Source organism: Triticum aestivum, chromosome 7D (assembly GCF_018294505.1).
Source record: "Triticum aestivum cultivar Chinese Spring chromosome 7D, IWGSC CS RefSeq v2.1, whole genome shotgun sequence".
Lineage (NCBI taxonomy): Eukaryota > Viridiplantae > Streptophyta > Magnoliopsida > Poales > Poaceae > Triticum > Triticum aestivum.
In genome coordinates this window covers 641,828,293-641,843,589 of record NC_057814.1, presented here as the reverse complement: position 1 = coordinate 641,843,589, position 15,297 = coordinate 641,828,293, and the positions used below count along the sequence as shown (strand labels likewise).

General features: G+C 41.0%; 1 pseudogene; it reads right to left on the bottom strand.

Annotated features, from left to right (window-relative positions):
• Nucleotides 1–12,421: 12,421 nt before the first annotated feature.
• Nucleotides 12,422–15,297, bottom strand: part of LOC123171531 (putative receptor-like protein kinase At4g00960) — a 71,651-nt pseudogene continuing 68,775 nt past the window's right edge.

Below are 15,297 nucleotides of genomic sequence, written 5' to 3'. Positions count from 1 at the left end.
AAATCAATGATTTATCACGCTAATCGGTTAATGAATTGTTAAAGTATTGCCACAGGAATTTTCATGGAAGATGAAGATACAAGTTCTATGAAGAATCATATGTTATACTGGACCATGGGCGTGATGCATGCAAGTGATATATATCTACGTATATGAAGAAGTGTGCTTAGTCCTGATGGCCATTATCCAGTTTGATTTGCGACGTTGCTGGAATATTTAAATATTTTCTTTGTTGGCTCAAGGTATTTATACATATGCTTAGCCATTATATTTAGTGTGATGGCGACGTGGCCGGAATACTTTATTCATATATACAAGAGTGCATGTACGTGGATATGGCATAGGCATAGATTTGCTACGTACTTGATTGGCAAGTATATTTTTTTTAGACGTATGCTACATGGTAATCGAATCAAGAAAGGCTAGTCCTGATCGGTTTTAGCTTCAGAGTTGTAATCTTATACGCCAAGTCCAGCGTGCCATATATATGTAAGGCTGTGGCCGATTGAAAAAAGAGAACAATCGATCTATCATACAAACTACTTTTTCACGTACGTCTATTTTCTGCTACTTCCTGCCGAGCCCTAGCAGCCCTAGGATTTGGCGATCTTTGCCGTTTTGCGCTGGAAAGCGGCCGGTGCTCCTCCACGAAAGCAAGGAAATCTTTGTTGCTTTGCTCGTAAAGTAATCGTTCGTCGTCACGAAAGCACGACGGTTATCGTGGTGTTGCACGGCGATTTCGCGTGCCAACACAATTGACGACTCCGCTGGGGACGAGAAGAAGAAGAGCTACACGATAAGTACCGAGTCCAAGAACGGGAGCGACATCGACCCGGAGAACGTCATCGCCGTCACACTCGACGATCTGTCGGAAGATGTTCGGCGCGAGCTTGAAGAGGAGCTTGAGAAAGAAAGGTTGAGAGGTTGAAGTTGAAGTTGGCTGGATACGCGAAGACGAGGAACGGCGTCGTCAAAAAGGTAGTTCCGAGCCCTTCCGATGCTCAGGTAAAAAACTCAACCGAAGAAATTGCTCATCTAATTGATGTGTCCGTAGCTAGTAAATATGGTTCTGATATGGAAAATATGACACGTACAATTACTCAAGCAGTAGCTAATAGACTTGAAGAATTTAAGGTGCAGTTTAATAAAGATCTTGAAAATTGTCTACCTGGTCATGTACGCTCATTAGTGCTGCAAGTCAATGATGAGTATTTTGGAAAAAGACCGATGCCACCAGACAGTATCAGATTTAGCAATTTGCCAAGTAATATACATACGCCTAGTGCATCGGCTAATACTATGCAGCCTCACGTCCCTTTAAACAATAATCTGGATGGCCGGGACTATGTTTGTAGTTCAGCTAATAATTTTGTTCCTAGTACTACTGCTGCTATTGTTTCAACTTCGGTTCCAGAAAATCACAATAACAATAACCGAGTTTTGGGTTTAATTCTAATATGCAGCAGCCTAGTTATCGGAGCAGTGGCATATAGTACGCCACCACTGCCGCCTGTCGGTACCGGGGTTCCGTATGGGCCGGTACCTGATTCATATTTTGGTGGGTCTCCGTTGCAAACTTCGCATGCTCCAATTTCTTTGCCGGAATTTTCACCACGTGCTTGTGTTCCATCTGCTCCACAAGCCAGGTCTCTACAGCCCAATAATAATTTTAAGGATCAACTTGCTAGTATACTTAGAGAATTTGGTTTAGAACCTAAGGGTAGAGCACGTGCATATCAAAAACCATACCCTGATTACTTTGACTCGACACCATATCCTCGTGGTTTTAGAATTCCAGATTTTTCTAAATTTACGGGGGAAGATGGTAGATCTACTTTTGAGCATGTGGGACAATTTTTAGCACAATGCAGCGAGGTCGGCACATCGGATGTTTTTAGATTAAAATTGTTTCCATTATCTTTATCCGGTACTGCATTTACTTGGTTTACATCGCTTGCTCCTAATTCTATTTCAACCAGGGCACAATTGGAGCAAAAATTTCATGAGTATTTTTATAGCGGTGAAACAGAACTTCGACTTTCAAATTTAACTATGGTTTGTCACGCCCCCTTGCTGCCGCGTCCACGGGCCGATGATGCCGTGCTCTCGGACGAGAAATCAAGCCCCCGAAATACCGTCGGGTACGTCTTCGCCCTCACCGTACCGGACTGCCGACCAAAGCGACGTGGTGGTGAGCAGCGCAACTTGCCACTGTATTTGCCAGTTGGCAAACCTCCTTTGCGTTTCCTACCACAATACTTCTCTTGGTGTCCAAGATATCCACATGTATAACAAAAATGTGGCAGCTTCTCGTACTGAATCTCAAACTCCATCTTAGTTCTTGTACCCTGCAGCTTGGCGAACATAGCTACTGAAGTTTCCAGCAGACGGTACACCGGGATCTCCACCCTGACCCGAACAGAGTTACCAGCCTTCTCATTGAGCTCCGCTTGTAAGATCTTTCCCAGATTAACACATAATGCTTTCACCACTGCATCGGTCCTCCAGTTCATGGGCACATCAAGAATACGTACCCATATCCTCATCTTATCCAGCTTATAGTCCGACACTTTCCTCATACCATCATAGGCCTCAATTAACAACGGATCGTGCTCATACTGCCATGGCCCCCCTCGAAGGATTCTTGACATATCGGCCTCGCACCCGAAGTGCATGAGGTACTTATTATTTCCCTGGTACGAGTAATCAAAATCCTCCTTTAGCCGCCATCCATCTACAATGTTATCAAATAGGGCGCTAGGCGATGGCCGGTCCAGGGAATACACCAGCATGACCACGGACCAAGGATGCGCCTGTTGCTGCAGTACACCGTCCTCCTCAAGGTCCACCTCCGCTAGCTCTACCTGGCCCTCAGAATCTTCTCCTTCCCTGAAGTCCTCTGGCCCTTCAACCTCCCGCTCGGCACGATGCCAGGTCGTCGACGGCGCCGCCGTCTCGTCCGCCGTCTTCATCTGCGTCCAGATCGTCAACGATTGCATCTGCGGGTTGATCCGCCTAGCAGCCACAGCTCCCCCATTGGAAGGCTTCGGGCGAGCAGCGACCACGGAGGGAGCCCTATATGCGCCCCCACCAACCTCCGGGATCACTTCGACCGCCGGTGACTTCTTGCCTTTCTCGCTCGCGGACGACGACATCTCGGCTAACAGCGGCGACGATGGCTTGAGAGTTGTGCGATCTGGTGGCTTACGCGGTTCCTGATGCGTTCGTTCCCAGACCCTAGATGGGTTTTTGTAGGCAGACTGCGTCTCAGCCTTGCGTCGGGGTTAGGGCACCCAGAACCCAACTCGCATACCGCAGAGTCTCGGGGCCACGAGGGGCCGCGCAACCGCTCGGCGGACTCGGCCGCCACAATTCCGACTCCTAGGCTTGCCCTAGGCGCGGAAGGAAGGCCACACACGGCCGGCACGGCGGCCGGAGGTGGTGGCGGCTGGGCATACGCCTCCAGATCGCCAGGGCTAGGAAACCCTAACGACGACATGAGTGCGGTATGATATTGATAGCTCTGTGTGCTCGTGCCGTGTGGTACGTACAAGATATCAGTGTGGCTACAACTCCCTAAAGTCCCATCAGGTGGTGGTTGGTTGCTGGAAAATGTGATCGACATTGAGGACATACTACGACCAATGTGCCTAGACATCACTCGTAACGGTGGCAATGTGGGAAGAGGAGTGGCGACGTGCTGCTGCTGAAGGTACGCAAGAATGTTCGTTGTGTAGTTCTTGATTTGGAGTCGAAGGAGATGCATATCCAAAAGAGGGGCTCCTCGTTGCTGGAGATCGACCTATCATATCACCTAAACACCATGAAAGTGTTCTCCTAGCAAGCAAGCTGCCCCGGCAAGTAGGACTGTATGACAGAGTATTAGTTTTGGTATTCCATGAGTCATGCAATTGCTTTTAGATATTTATTTATCATTGATGGGTATAAAATATACAACCCGTTCTAGATTTTTATGTTAGACAATAACTGGACTTACCGGTACTTCACCCCGATATGAAGGAAGACCTTTTGAAAATTATATATTTTCCAAATTTCATACAAATCTGAAACTATTACTATTTTAGTTTTATACTTTCGCTTCGATAGACCCCCCTTCAATACATCAACGGTTGTGATTATCCTATACCCCTTCATAAGGATGGGCATGATTGTCTTTTTTGAAAGTACGTCGTCCGCACTGGGACTGAGAAATCTTGCCATTCAAAGCAGGACGTAAAAATCCTGGAAAAACGAGATAGTACGCACAAGAAATCGAACTCTGCACCTTGTCCTCGATCTACACATCTTTGCCTCTCTACTACGCAGCCTGTTTGTGACAAAAATAGCACAAACAATATAAGAAATCCAGGCCGATGCGCAAGACCGGTCCATCAGCCCATCAATCTGGATATCTCAAGAAAAAAGGTTTGCTGCATAATAAAGCTTGTTAAAAACTTGGCGACCAGCTAGACAATAGTTTATGGTTAGACGAAGGGAAATAACCTTTATGACTTCAACCTTCTATAAGGATATGAAATTATCAAATGTAGGATTCCTGCCATCCGTGGAGATATTTTCTAAAATGGCAAAACACCTCCATTCACTTGAGGCATGTGAGAAACACCTTTGCTTTTTGAGGCGTTTCATCAAAATGCCTAAAAAAATCGTTCAAACCTGGTATGGATAACTACCGTGGTCATGCCCACCTTCTTGAAAAAATTAGGGTCATTTCAGAATGTCCAAAACTAGACCATGTTTAATGGAGGGTGTTCGAGTTGTCTAGAAGGCTCCGCCTGAGGGTACGTTGTTTCTCGACATCCTTAAAATGGCCTAAATTTTTTTCCACCATCTTCTATGATCAAATCAAGGCACCATGCCAAGTTGTTTGAGTTTTTGATAATTCTCGCATTTTCTGGAGTTTTTTTGGGTGAAAATTGGCCAATAAATGGCCGGATGTGACACAACTTGCATATGATGTCGGAAATCTGTTCAAACCTGGCATGGATGCCTACCATGGGCATGCCCACCTACTAGAAAATGTAAGGGTCATTTCATGCATGCCAAAAATAGATCATGTTCAATAAAGAGTGTTCGGGTATGTGAGAAGGGTGTGTTTGAGAGCATGTTTTTTTGGCATACATCAAATGACCCCAATGTTTCCATTATCTTATATGACCAATTAAAGGCACTATGCCAAGTTGTTTTGGTTTTCAATAAATTTGGCATTTTCTGGAGTTCTCTTTGTGAAAAATGCCGATAAATGGTCGGACATGTGGCAGCTTGTATACGGTGTCGGGAATTGTTCAAACTGGCATGGATGATTACCATGGGCATGCCCACCTGCCTGCAAAAATTGGGGTCATTTAGAAAATGTTCAAAACATAGACCATGTTCAACAGAGGATGCACCCGGATGGGCATGCCCATGTAGGCAACCATGCTAGGTTTGGCCTACCCAGACATGAACATGGCGTTTTTTTGACATTCTTGAAATCGTTCCAACTTTTGCAAGCTGGTGGGCATGCCCATGGTAGGCATCCATTCCAGTCCAAAGGGAAAGTATATTTAAAATCATAATCTGAACATGTACTTAAAATTGTTATTTTGAGTTTTAACATAAGTAATAAATAAACATAGATAAAATTGAAAACCCTAAATGCTTTTTTTAAAGCATTTAGTAAATATTTAAATAAAAAATTCTATAAAATCATTATTTTTGAAATTCACTTAAAACTTGTATTTCGGCACAACTAGGCAATGACATCGCTCGCCGGGATCGTGTTGGGCTGGCCCAAGAGCTTGTGGATTTGAAAAAAGTTCATCAATTTTTTATAAATATATTCATGGATTTGAATTTTTTTTGCAAAGTTCAAAAAATGAATCACAAAAAAAGGTTGCTAGAAGCGTTCTTGGTTTTGGGAACATCGGCTTACCAGCCACTTTTTCCAACCTTCTCGAAGGACGTGAACCGCATTTTTTTCTTTTCTTTTTTTCTTTTTATCTTCTATCTTGTTTTATTTTTTCTTTTTCGTATTCTTTCAATTTTCGTTCTTCTTTTGTTTATTTTTTCTATTTCTTATATATTGAAAATTTTCAGAATTCAAATTATGTTCCTATTTTTCGGATTCTTTGTCGAATTCATTTTTTACTATTTTTAAAAAATGTTTGGGTTGAAAATTTTGTCTTCTCTTTTTTGAAAAATATTCGTGTTTCGACATATTGAGCAAGTTAGAAAGAGATGAACATTTTATGTACAATTTTAAAAATACTAATATGTGTATTTTATTAAAAAAGGAAAGTAAAAACCCAAGAGAAAACCGTGCATAAAAAACCAAAGGAAATCAGAGTGTAGTTGCTGTGTTTTTTCTTAGCGTTATTTATCTTGCACAAGAGGAAGAAAACAAGGTTACAAGGTACACCAAATTATCTATCCCAGATGGATGTGCGCTTACGCATTGTGCAAGAAGCGTTCTTGGTTTTTTTATTTTTATAAATCTTAAAAAAGAAACTAAACAGGCTGAGCCCATGAGGGAGGTGTGATGGGAATTGTACGAACCTATGGCGTACACCTTTTAGTGGATACAATTTGTGAAATGGCCATACTATCCTTTATACGTTTTGTGAGGCGGGGTCTACCGAAGCGGGACTCTTAGTTTTATGTGCTTTATAATTCGCTATTTCTAGATTAGTTTGAATTGCTTACCACATATATCACGTGGTTATGATTCTCTTTAACGTGCAAAGAAGAGCCATGGAGATGAAACATGTACGTCAGTACGTGCACACCAAAAGCTCGATCAGGTGCCATTGAGTGGCATTGACCAACAACGGGACACAACCGGAGATCTCCTGCTCCATATCGTCATCCAGCGTGCATTGGAAGGGATTCATGAGATTCTTCTTCGCGTGAAATTCCCCTTTTTTCGAAAAAGAGTCCAATCTATTACAAAGATTCACCGGAAGTAGAAAGCACCTCAAACATAATAAATATTACATCGAGATCAATGGACCACCGAACGACCATTGCCGCAGTCAAAACGAGCCGCCGGCACGCCGCCCCCATACCGGAGCCGACCTGTCCTTGTCGATGACAGCCGGTAAGTCTTCGTGCACATGCCACTAAGGACCAACGCCCTGGAGCCACAGTCGTCGTCGTTGTATCCTTCAGAAATGGAGGGGGCCTTGCGAGAGAAACCAGAGTGCAGGAGAAAGGGATACCGAGGTGGTGGCTGAAACCTGAAGCTGCATGTGTTGAAAATTCAGAAAGTTCAAAGTTCAGTCGAGAAGCTACCTGCAAGTGTTAAAAATTCAGAATGCTCAGAACAAGGCAAAGCAGAGTAGAGGGGAGAAAGGAACCACCAGGATGCAAGCTCAGTCCGATGGCCCACGATCCTGCTTACTCAATGTTCAGATTAAATCTACTTTTTTCCCCACCAAAAGCATGTTGATTGTTCTACATTATTACAGACCGTAGGAAACAGATAAATTCAGGTTCATCGGTTCACACTATTACAATTCAGTAAATCAAACAATTCTTCATCATTGTCCCATTCTAGTTTGCCCAAAATAAGAAGGTACTGAACAATGGATGCACGGCAACAAATAAAGTGTAAAACCAAGCTACAGATTCAACACCGACATGGCCGGCTCTGTGCCACGTCTCATGTTTCCAGCCTGCTTACGTGCGCTGCAGTCTTCAGGCAACACCGACACGGCCGCCTGAACATGTTCAGATTATTCCACTGCTGGAACTACTCCCTGCTTTATTACAGACCACAGTGTGTTGCACACGGTGTATTGCACACGGTGTATTGCACACGTCTCAGGCAGTGGAAACAAACCAAAGTAAGAGCAATCAAAATAAATAAATACATAGCCTCGGAACAGCTATGACAACTAAATTCATAATAAAATGTCTTCGCTCGTACATTTGAAAACAACCACCTATCGTCAGTCCGATGTTGGATTTCAGATGATGATTTCTAACATTCACCCTTCGTGCTGATTGATTGGCTGTGATTATGAACACATCATCTTGCTTGCAGCTATTGAACTATGTTCTTCTTGCGGCCCTTGAGAAGATGTTGGGTTTCTGAAAGTGGAACAAAACTCCAGCTTCTGACAATCAAGAGGCCTGCAAATACAAGTCAGGGAAGTCAAAAATTAAAGCATGCTATCAGTAGTTTATGTTATTAGGTGAACAAATATATTTTTCTTCACAAAATGAGTTAACAGTGCAAAAAAGAAATGAATCTAACCCATCACTCGCAGCTTATTTAGCTTATTATATGTACAGAACAGCCAACACTTACCGGTAGCTATAGTTTTCCAGTCATCGAATCCTTTCCTGTAAGCCTTTCTTGGTTAGTACAACAGTAACTCTTATTATGTGTCTAATCTTAGTTAGATCACCACTGCATTCATTTGCTTCTCTCTTTTGCCGAAGCTTCTCTATGAGTTCTTCTGACGTGTCAATCAGATATAGTTCTTCAAGGGCTGTGAGATGCTCAACACCATGAGGAAGAAACTTCAGTCCAGGACAGACTAGCAAGCAGAGTTCGGCAAGGCTTCCCATTGCACCCTCTTCTATTTCTACTTGGTTGAGGTGCGGTGCATCCCATATAGATAGAAACCGAAGTTTAGGAAAAGACCATGCAGTGAAGTGCAGCTTCTTCCCTTCAAAAGCCTTGACAAGCGAAAGGTGAAATAAACCACGTAGCATCAATTTTGGAGAATGCCAGATTCAGCCAAGTGAGGCTATTAATGCGGGACCAAGATGAGATAATTTGAGGTATCGATGTCTTTTCGACCTGCCCTTCTAAACCAACTTTGTGAACCGTTGGAGGTAAACAAAATCCCTTCAGCTGCAACACCTCCTTCTCACCCATAGCTGTGATTTGTAGATGCAGAAGATGTCTCATTTTTTTTGATGGAATTTCTCAAGTCAGCACAGTGTCTAGTTTCCATATTGCAGACAGCAAATGTTCTTAGCTGTGTTAAAGCTGCTACACCCTGCAGAACTTCTGAACTTGCTTCCACACGTTGCAGAGCATGCAGTGAATTTCTTTGTCAACACAACATGCAAACAGGTATCTCAACCTCTGATTGCAACCTTCCTATTTCTTCAGGTAGACTTCCAATATCAGTATCTCTAAGGCCCAAATACCGCAGATTGAACAAGCTGAATACCTCCGTTGGAAGCATCTTGATACTAGTACCTTGCAGATCCAATGTTGATAGCAGGTTTGAAGATTCTAGGATAGGCCTCAGTAAATCAATATTGAGATACCTGTTAAAAACATGGATTGCACGGACATGTCGCAAGAGATTCACTCAGGGGTTGAAGGTTCCCACTCTGGATTGATATGCGACGTGTGTGCTCTACAGAGAATGCCCCTTTAACAAAGAGGCCAGTTGTCTCATCGTTGTCCTTGAACCGCTCTGCACCTTTAAGATAAGCCTGCATACTCTCAAGCTCCTCCTTGGCTTCATGAATCTCATCAAAGAGAGCACTGCGGGCAGACGCTTCACTGCAAAGCAGCGATAAGCCAAACGCTGAGTGACCTGACCTAGCTTCGGCTTTGCTGAGCTCTTTTCTTTTCTTTTTGCACCAGGAAAACGTTTATTTTCCACCGACTGATTTCTCTCGCCTGTAAGCCGCATCTGCTTCCTGACACGTGTTCCCGTGGATCATATGAAACTCTTGTATAAATGGAAATGTAAAAATGTAAAATAGTTAATCGTGTATATGAAAAATGTTTGTGACAACTATAAACTATCACACATTTCAAAAGAAATGTACATGACAATGTAAAAAATGTTTATACAATGTAAAATAATTATACGTGCAATTCAATAAAAATGTTTAATATATTGAAAAGATGTCCATTACATTTAATAAAAAATCTTCGCAAGTTTCGAAAACTTGTTTGTAACATTTTCAAGAAAAAAAATGTGTCCATTGTTAAAAAAAGGTTTTTTTATCATTTTTTTAAACGTCTATTTTGAAAAACAAAATTGCTTAACATGTATTTAAAAAAACAATTAAAACTTGATTTTGCAAAAAATGATAGACATGTATTTAGATAATGTTAAACGGGTGTAAAAAATGTTTGAAATATGTACAGAAAATGTACAAAGGTGTATAAAAAATAATAGATATGTATTGACAAAAAGTAAACAATGAAAATTGACAAAGGAAACAAAAAAATATGTAAAAACAAAAAAACCAAGAAAAAAATAAAATAAAGATTGAAAGAAAACGTTGAAAAAAAACAGAATCCAAAGCATAAAAGAAGAAGAAAAACTGGTGGAGAAACAAAAAATGAAAGGAAAAAGCAGAAGAAAACGAAAAAGAAAACAAAGAAACCAGACAAACAAATTGAAGCTTGGACCAAATGAGGACGAGCGAATGCAATGAACGTCTAACATATAAATAGGCTGACCATAGGCGATTTCTAATAGGAATCGGTACGGGCGAGACATAGCATTTGCGCAAATTAGATCCCTTGCAAAATGCTCACCGACCACCAACTATGGTCTTGGGCTCGCCTCGCTTGTTCCACTATGCGGCACCTCTGTTGTTTTGGTTTTGGTTTTTCGTTCGCACCTCTGTTGAGGCACCAAAAAAAAATCTTAGTACCAGATTTTGATTGATTGCAGAAAGTTCATAAAATAAAAAATTATTCACGTATTTGAAATATGTTCATGAATTTAAAGAAATAGAAAAACCATGAGTTTTTAAAAGTTCATTTATAATTTTTTTCATGAATTTAAGAAAATGTCAATGAACTTAAAAATATTCCTGAATTAAAAAATGTTCATGAATTCACCAAATTCGTAGGAATTGAAAATGTTCATAAAATAATATGTATGCAAATTTTCAAAATGTTACTGTATATTTTATTTACATTTATGAATTTTAAAAGGTTCATATTTTGGTGAAATTCTTCTTGAATTTAATTTTTCTAATTTGAACTTTGTTCAGGAATTAAAAAATAATGAATTCATAAATTATCCATTAATGTTAAAAAGTGTTCAGGAATTTTGAGAAAGTGCATGAATTAAAAATTGTTAATGAATTGGAAAAACGTCCATGAATTAAAAAATGGTGCTATGCCGCACTTGTATCATGCGTGTGTTAGATGAATGGTGCTATGCCATTTCTGTTGTTCAATTGCTGTAACCTGAGGAATTTGCCCACCACAATTTTGTTGTTGAAGAATTTGGAAACATAGCGGCAGTGAGTGTTGTATGTTTATGATGGGTGTTTTGGTACTGTTCAGCTAGGGCAGCTGTTACCGTTAGGAGTGTTCTGGATGTCGGTATCTAAAGTGTTCTGGAGAAGACAGTGTGAATAGTGTGTTTGTGACATTTCAAATGGTAGGTGTTGATTGTACCAAGGTTGTCTGTATCTGGAGGTGAATTAGGCCAACTGAAGGTTTTATCTGGTCTATTTGTTCGCAAGAATATTTTAGTTCCTCTTGTTGATTCAGTTCCTCATGCATTCAGCGGATCAACAGCAGATATATGAACTAGAGATAACAAACACATGAATCCATCAAAGCAAGCTAGCATATTAGTCACCTTCATTGCAGTTCATCTTTAATCCCTTGCCTGATATATAGTATTAGATTTACTGAACAAGAAACGAAGTTGATAAATAGCTATTCCGTGCCAAGGGAAAACATGAGTTGCACAATTAGTTAGTAGCCATAGCTATACAATTAATGTGGCACAATATTTATTTCAGCGGTCTAGATGGCACACTGGAAGTGGAAGACAACCTACATCAACACTTGTATATTGTCTAGGATTTCAAATCCATGCTTAAAAGGATATGGGTTTGATTGTGATATTTACAAAACTTTCTTGTTTGTGTATTTTGCCATACAATATTGAAAAAAAAAACAGAACAGGAAAGTGACAGGATATGCATACACCCATCTGTTGCTGCTCTTCTCGTCGCTCTTCACCTATAAATACAGTCCGCTGGTTGCATCTTTATACACATCAGAATTCAGTCCCTCTTTTCCAGCCTATTTGCTCTCTCTCTGTTGATGGCCATATTGAGTCCTTGACTGCAGTTTTGCTACTGTTAATTTTTTTTTCATTCATGTTAGGATCACTGTTTTAAATAGCCCGCTATAGCACGCTATAGCATTTACAGAAGGTCTTGCGCTAAGAGACTTTGATCCAAACAAATGAACAAACATTTTAAATAGCTCGCTATAGCTTCGCTATAGTATTTAGAAAAGGTCCGCCGCTAAGAGGCTTAGCGCGCTATTTAAAACTATGGTTAGGATAGCCTGTACTTTTCAATTGGTGCGATGACGGTGGCCCGTTACTGAAAGAGAATGAAAGGGTCAGCGAATACACATGTTCAACATACATAACCGTTGAGTGATCATATATACCTGTCCTAGTGATTACATTGCCTTCTTTCTACTGTACTCGATACTTTTTGATCCCTGGAGCATACTGATAGCCTTTTTTATCGAAGGCCTCTTGGTGCGGTCTGGATGCACGCAGATCATACCTACCTGAATGCATCTCCTTATTTGTTCGCAAACTGTTTCTAGGAATAAATACCTTGGCGATCTCTGCAACACATTTCTCCATTTCTTAAGCATCTGTGGAATCGAAACAAACATCTAGAATGTTAGTTTGCAAAATGTAAAATGCAACATCATGTCTGTGAAACAAAGATCCTTCATTTCTAAATGTGAGACATTATTTCCTTACAAGCTTGATAAAGTCATCTGATGGTGTTATAGTAACGTCTGGGTAGTCCCTGTGTCCTGTTACTACCTCCAAGATTATGACACCCAAACTGAATATGTCTGACTTCGGTGTAATTTTACCTCCAAGTATAAATTCTGGTGCCATGTAACCTCTGAATGACAACAGGAATACAATTTTTAAGTGTTAAGTGACCCTAATGAAAACAAATGTTATTTCTTATGACTATAATGCATGGTACTTAAAACTGGCATTAACTTACAATGTTCCATCACGAGATTTAGTGCAGATAGTTTGTTCTTGGTAAAGTAGTCTGGACAGACCAAAGTCTGTGATTTTTGGTGTCATACCGTCATCAAGCAATATGTTCGCCGGTTTCAGATCCAGGTGGATAATAGGCTTATCGACATCTTCATGAAGGTGACATAAACCATAGCAAATCCCCTCAATTATATTGTACCGTGTGCTCCAATCAAGTCCAGAAGATTCATCTACATGTGTAACCAGAAGAAGAGCAAGCATTCTGAGACAGATGTTACATAAAAAAAATTGTTGTTGTTCCCTAGATAATACTTTATGAAAGGACTACGAAATTTTACAGCATGTTTCCATTTTTTGCTTGTAGACTGATACCAGAGCCACACATTGATCCATCATAAAACTTAATATATGTGAATAAAATATTGTTTTCTTAGAGCTATATGTTCAAAGCTTGTCAAACTGGACAAACTATAGTTTAAAACAAAGATGGAACGAAGAAACAACTTGATATATGCTTATCAAGGCTTCCATTTGACATATACTCCAAGCAAAGTAACATTTCTGCCATCTCAGCAAAGACGTATTTCCCATCGTATGGCAAACACTCTTTCTGTATTTCATAGCAGTGGCCTAGACATCACACTATATTGGGGTGCTGAAGCATGGTAAGATGACAGACCTCGCTCTCGAACTGATCCTGCAGGCCTGGCTTTAACGACGACATGATCTTCTTCACAGCAATCATTTCCCCATTTCTCTCCACTCCCTGTTTGTGTTTTTGGACCAAGTGCAGTTACGGACAGAGATAAGTATGTTTGAATCAAAAGAAACACATGCAACCTTGGGGTAATGTTCAATGACTTATACCTTATATACCACACCAAAACCACCATGGCCAAGTATTCGCTTGCCGGAGAAGTTATCTGTGATCTCTTTTAAATATTGCAACGGTATATTGTATGGTCTTGAACTCACAGCTTGCAGTACTATGGTCTTGATCTCTTTTAATGCTATAAAGCACACAATCTCAGCACTTGGTGCAATAAAAAAATATTGGCATCCAAACGAAGATGATAATTGTGCAACAGTCAGTTTATTGTATATGGTACCTTACCAGAGTTGTTTTGATTTGGAATCACTTGAGCATTTCCAGGAACCAGTTGTGTCTGCGTCTCCAAAGGGTGCAGTTTCAGAGGAATCCTCCGCAAATAATCAGACTAGGTAATACAAGAGAACATGATGTAAAGTTCGATACCAAATTACTAATAGTGACTTGCAACCAACAATTCTTGTGTGCTTAGCAGTTTAGCACGGTCAAGAAGGTGTTTCAGCTTTTAACATTTGAATTCAAAAAATGTCATCTAGGCAGCAAAACACACTGCCTCAACTAAGCGATATGAAAAAAAAATCCAAATAAAAATAGTGACAGTGTGCCCCAACTTTATCCAATAAACAAATATTCACCAGCGTACACTAGTGCAGAACCAGGATTTATCACCGGTTCGTAAGGGCCTTTAGTGCCGGTTCTGCAACCGGCACTAAAAAGTAGGGACTAAAGGTCCCCCCTTAGTACCGGTTCGGCACGAACCGCCACTAAAGTGCACCCACGTGGAACGAGCCAGCGCCGGGGGCGGGGAGCCCTTTAGTACCGGTTGTTAACACCAACCGGTACTACAATATGTGGGGGGTTTTGGTTTTATTTTTTATTTTTCCTTTAATTTTGTGTTTTTCATTTAATTCTTTTTTGTTTGCTTGTATTTTACGATACTACATATTGTACACGTTATGCATATATATAAATAAAATTTCCCGTAGAACCGATCATATAAATAAAATTTCTAGGAAGATGGTTGTGTACTCCTGGGAGTACGTACTCTCGCTCCTCATATACCACATAGATGAATCTTTTATACCTCATTATTATTTTTAATATACTTCATTAATAATTACTAGATACTCCCTCCGTTTCTTTTTAGTCCGCATATAAGGTTTGGTCAAACACTAGTAGAAAAATAGGCTTCCATACGCCCCCATTAGTCCCCAAAATAATCGAACCGCGACAAAAGGGGTCTTTAGTCGCGGTTCGGGAGGAGACCCGCGACCAACTATCTGGGCCCAGCGCGCTCGGTCGACAGCTGGCGGACGGGAGGGGCTTTAGTCCCGGTTGGCCTGGCCAACCGGGACTAAAGGCCTTCGGGGACCTTTAGTCGCGGTTGGCCAGGCCAACCGGGACTAAAGGCCCATCCAGCTGGCGGACGGGAGGGGCTTTAGTCCCGGTTGGCCTGGCCAACCGGGA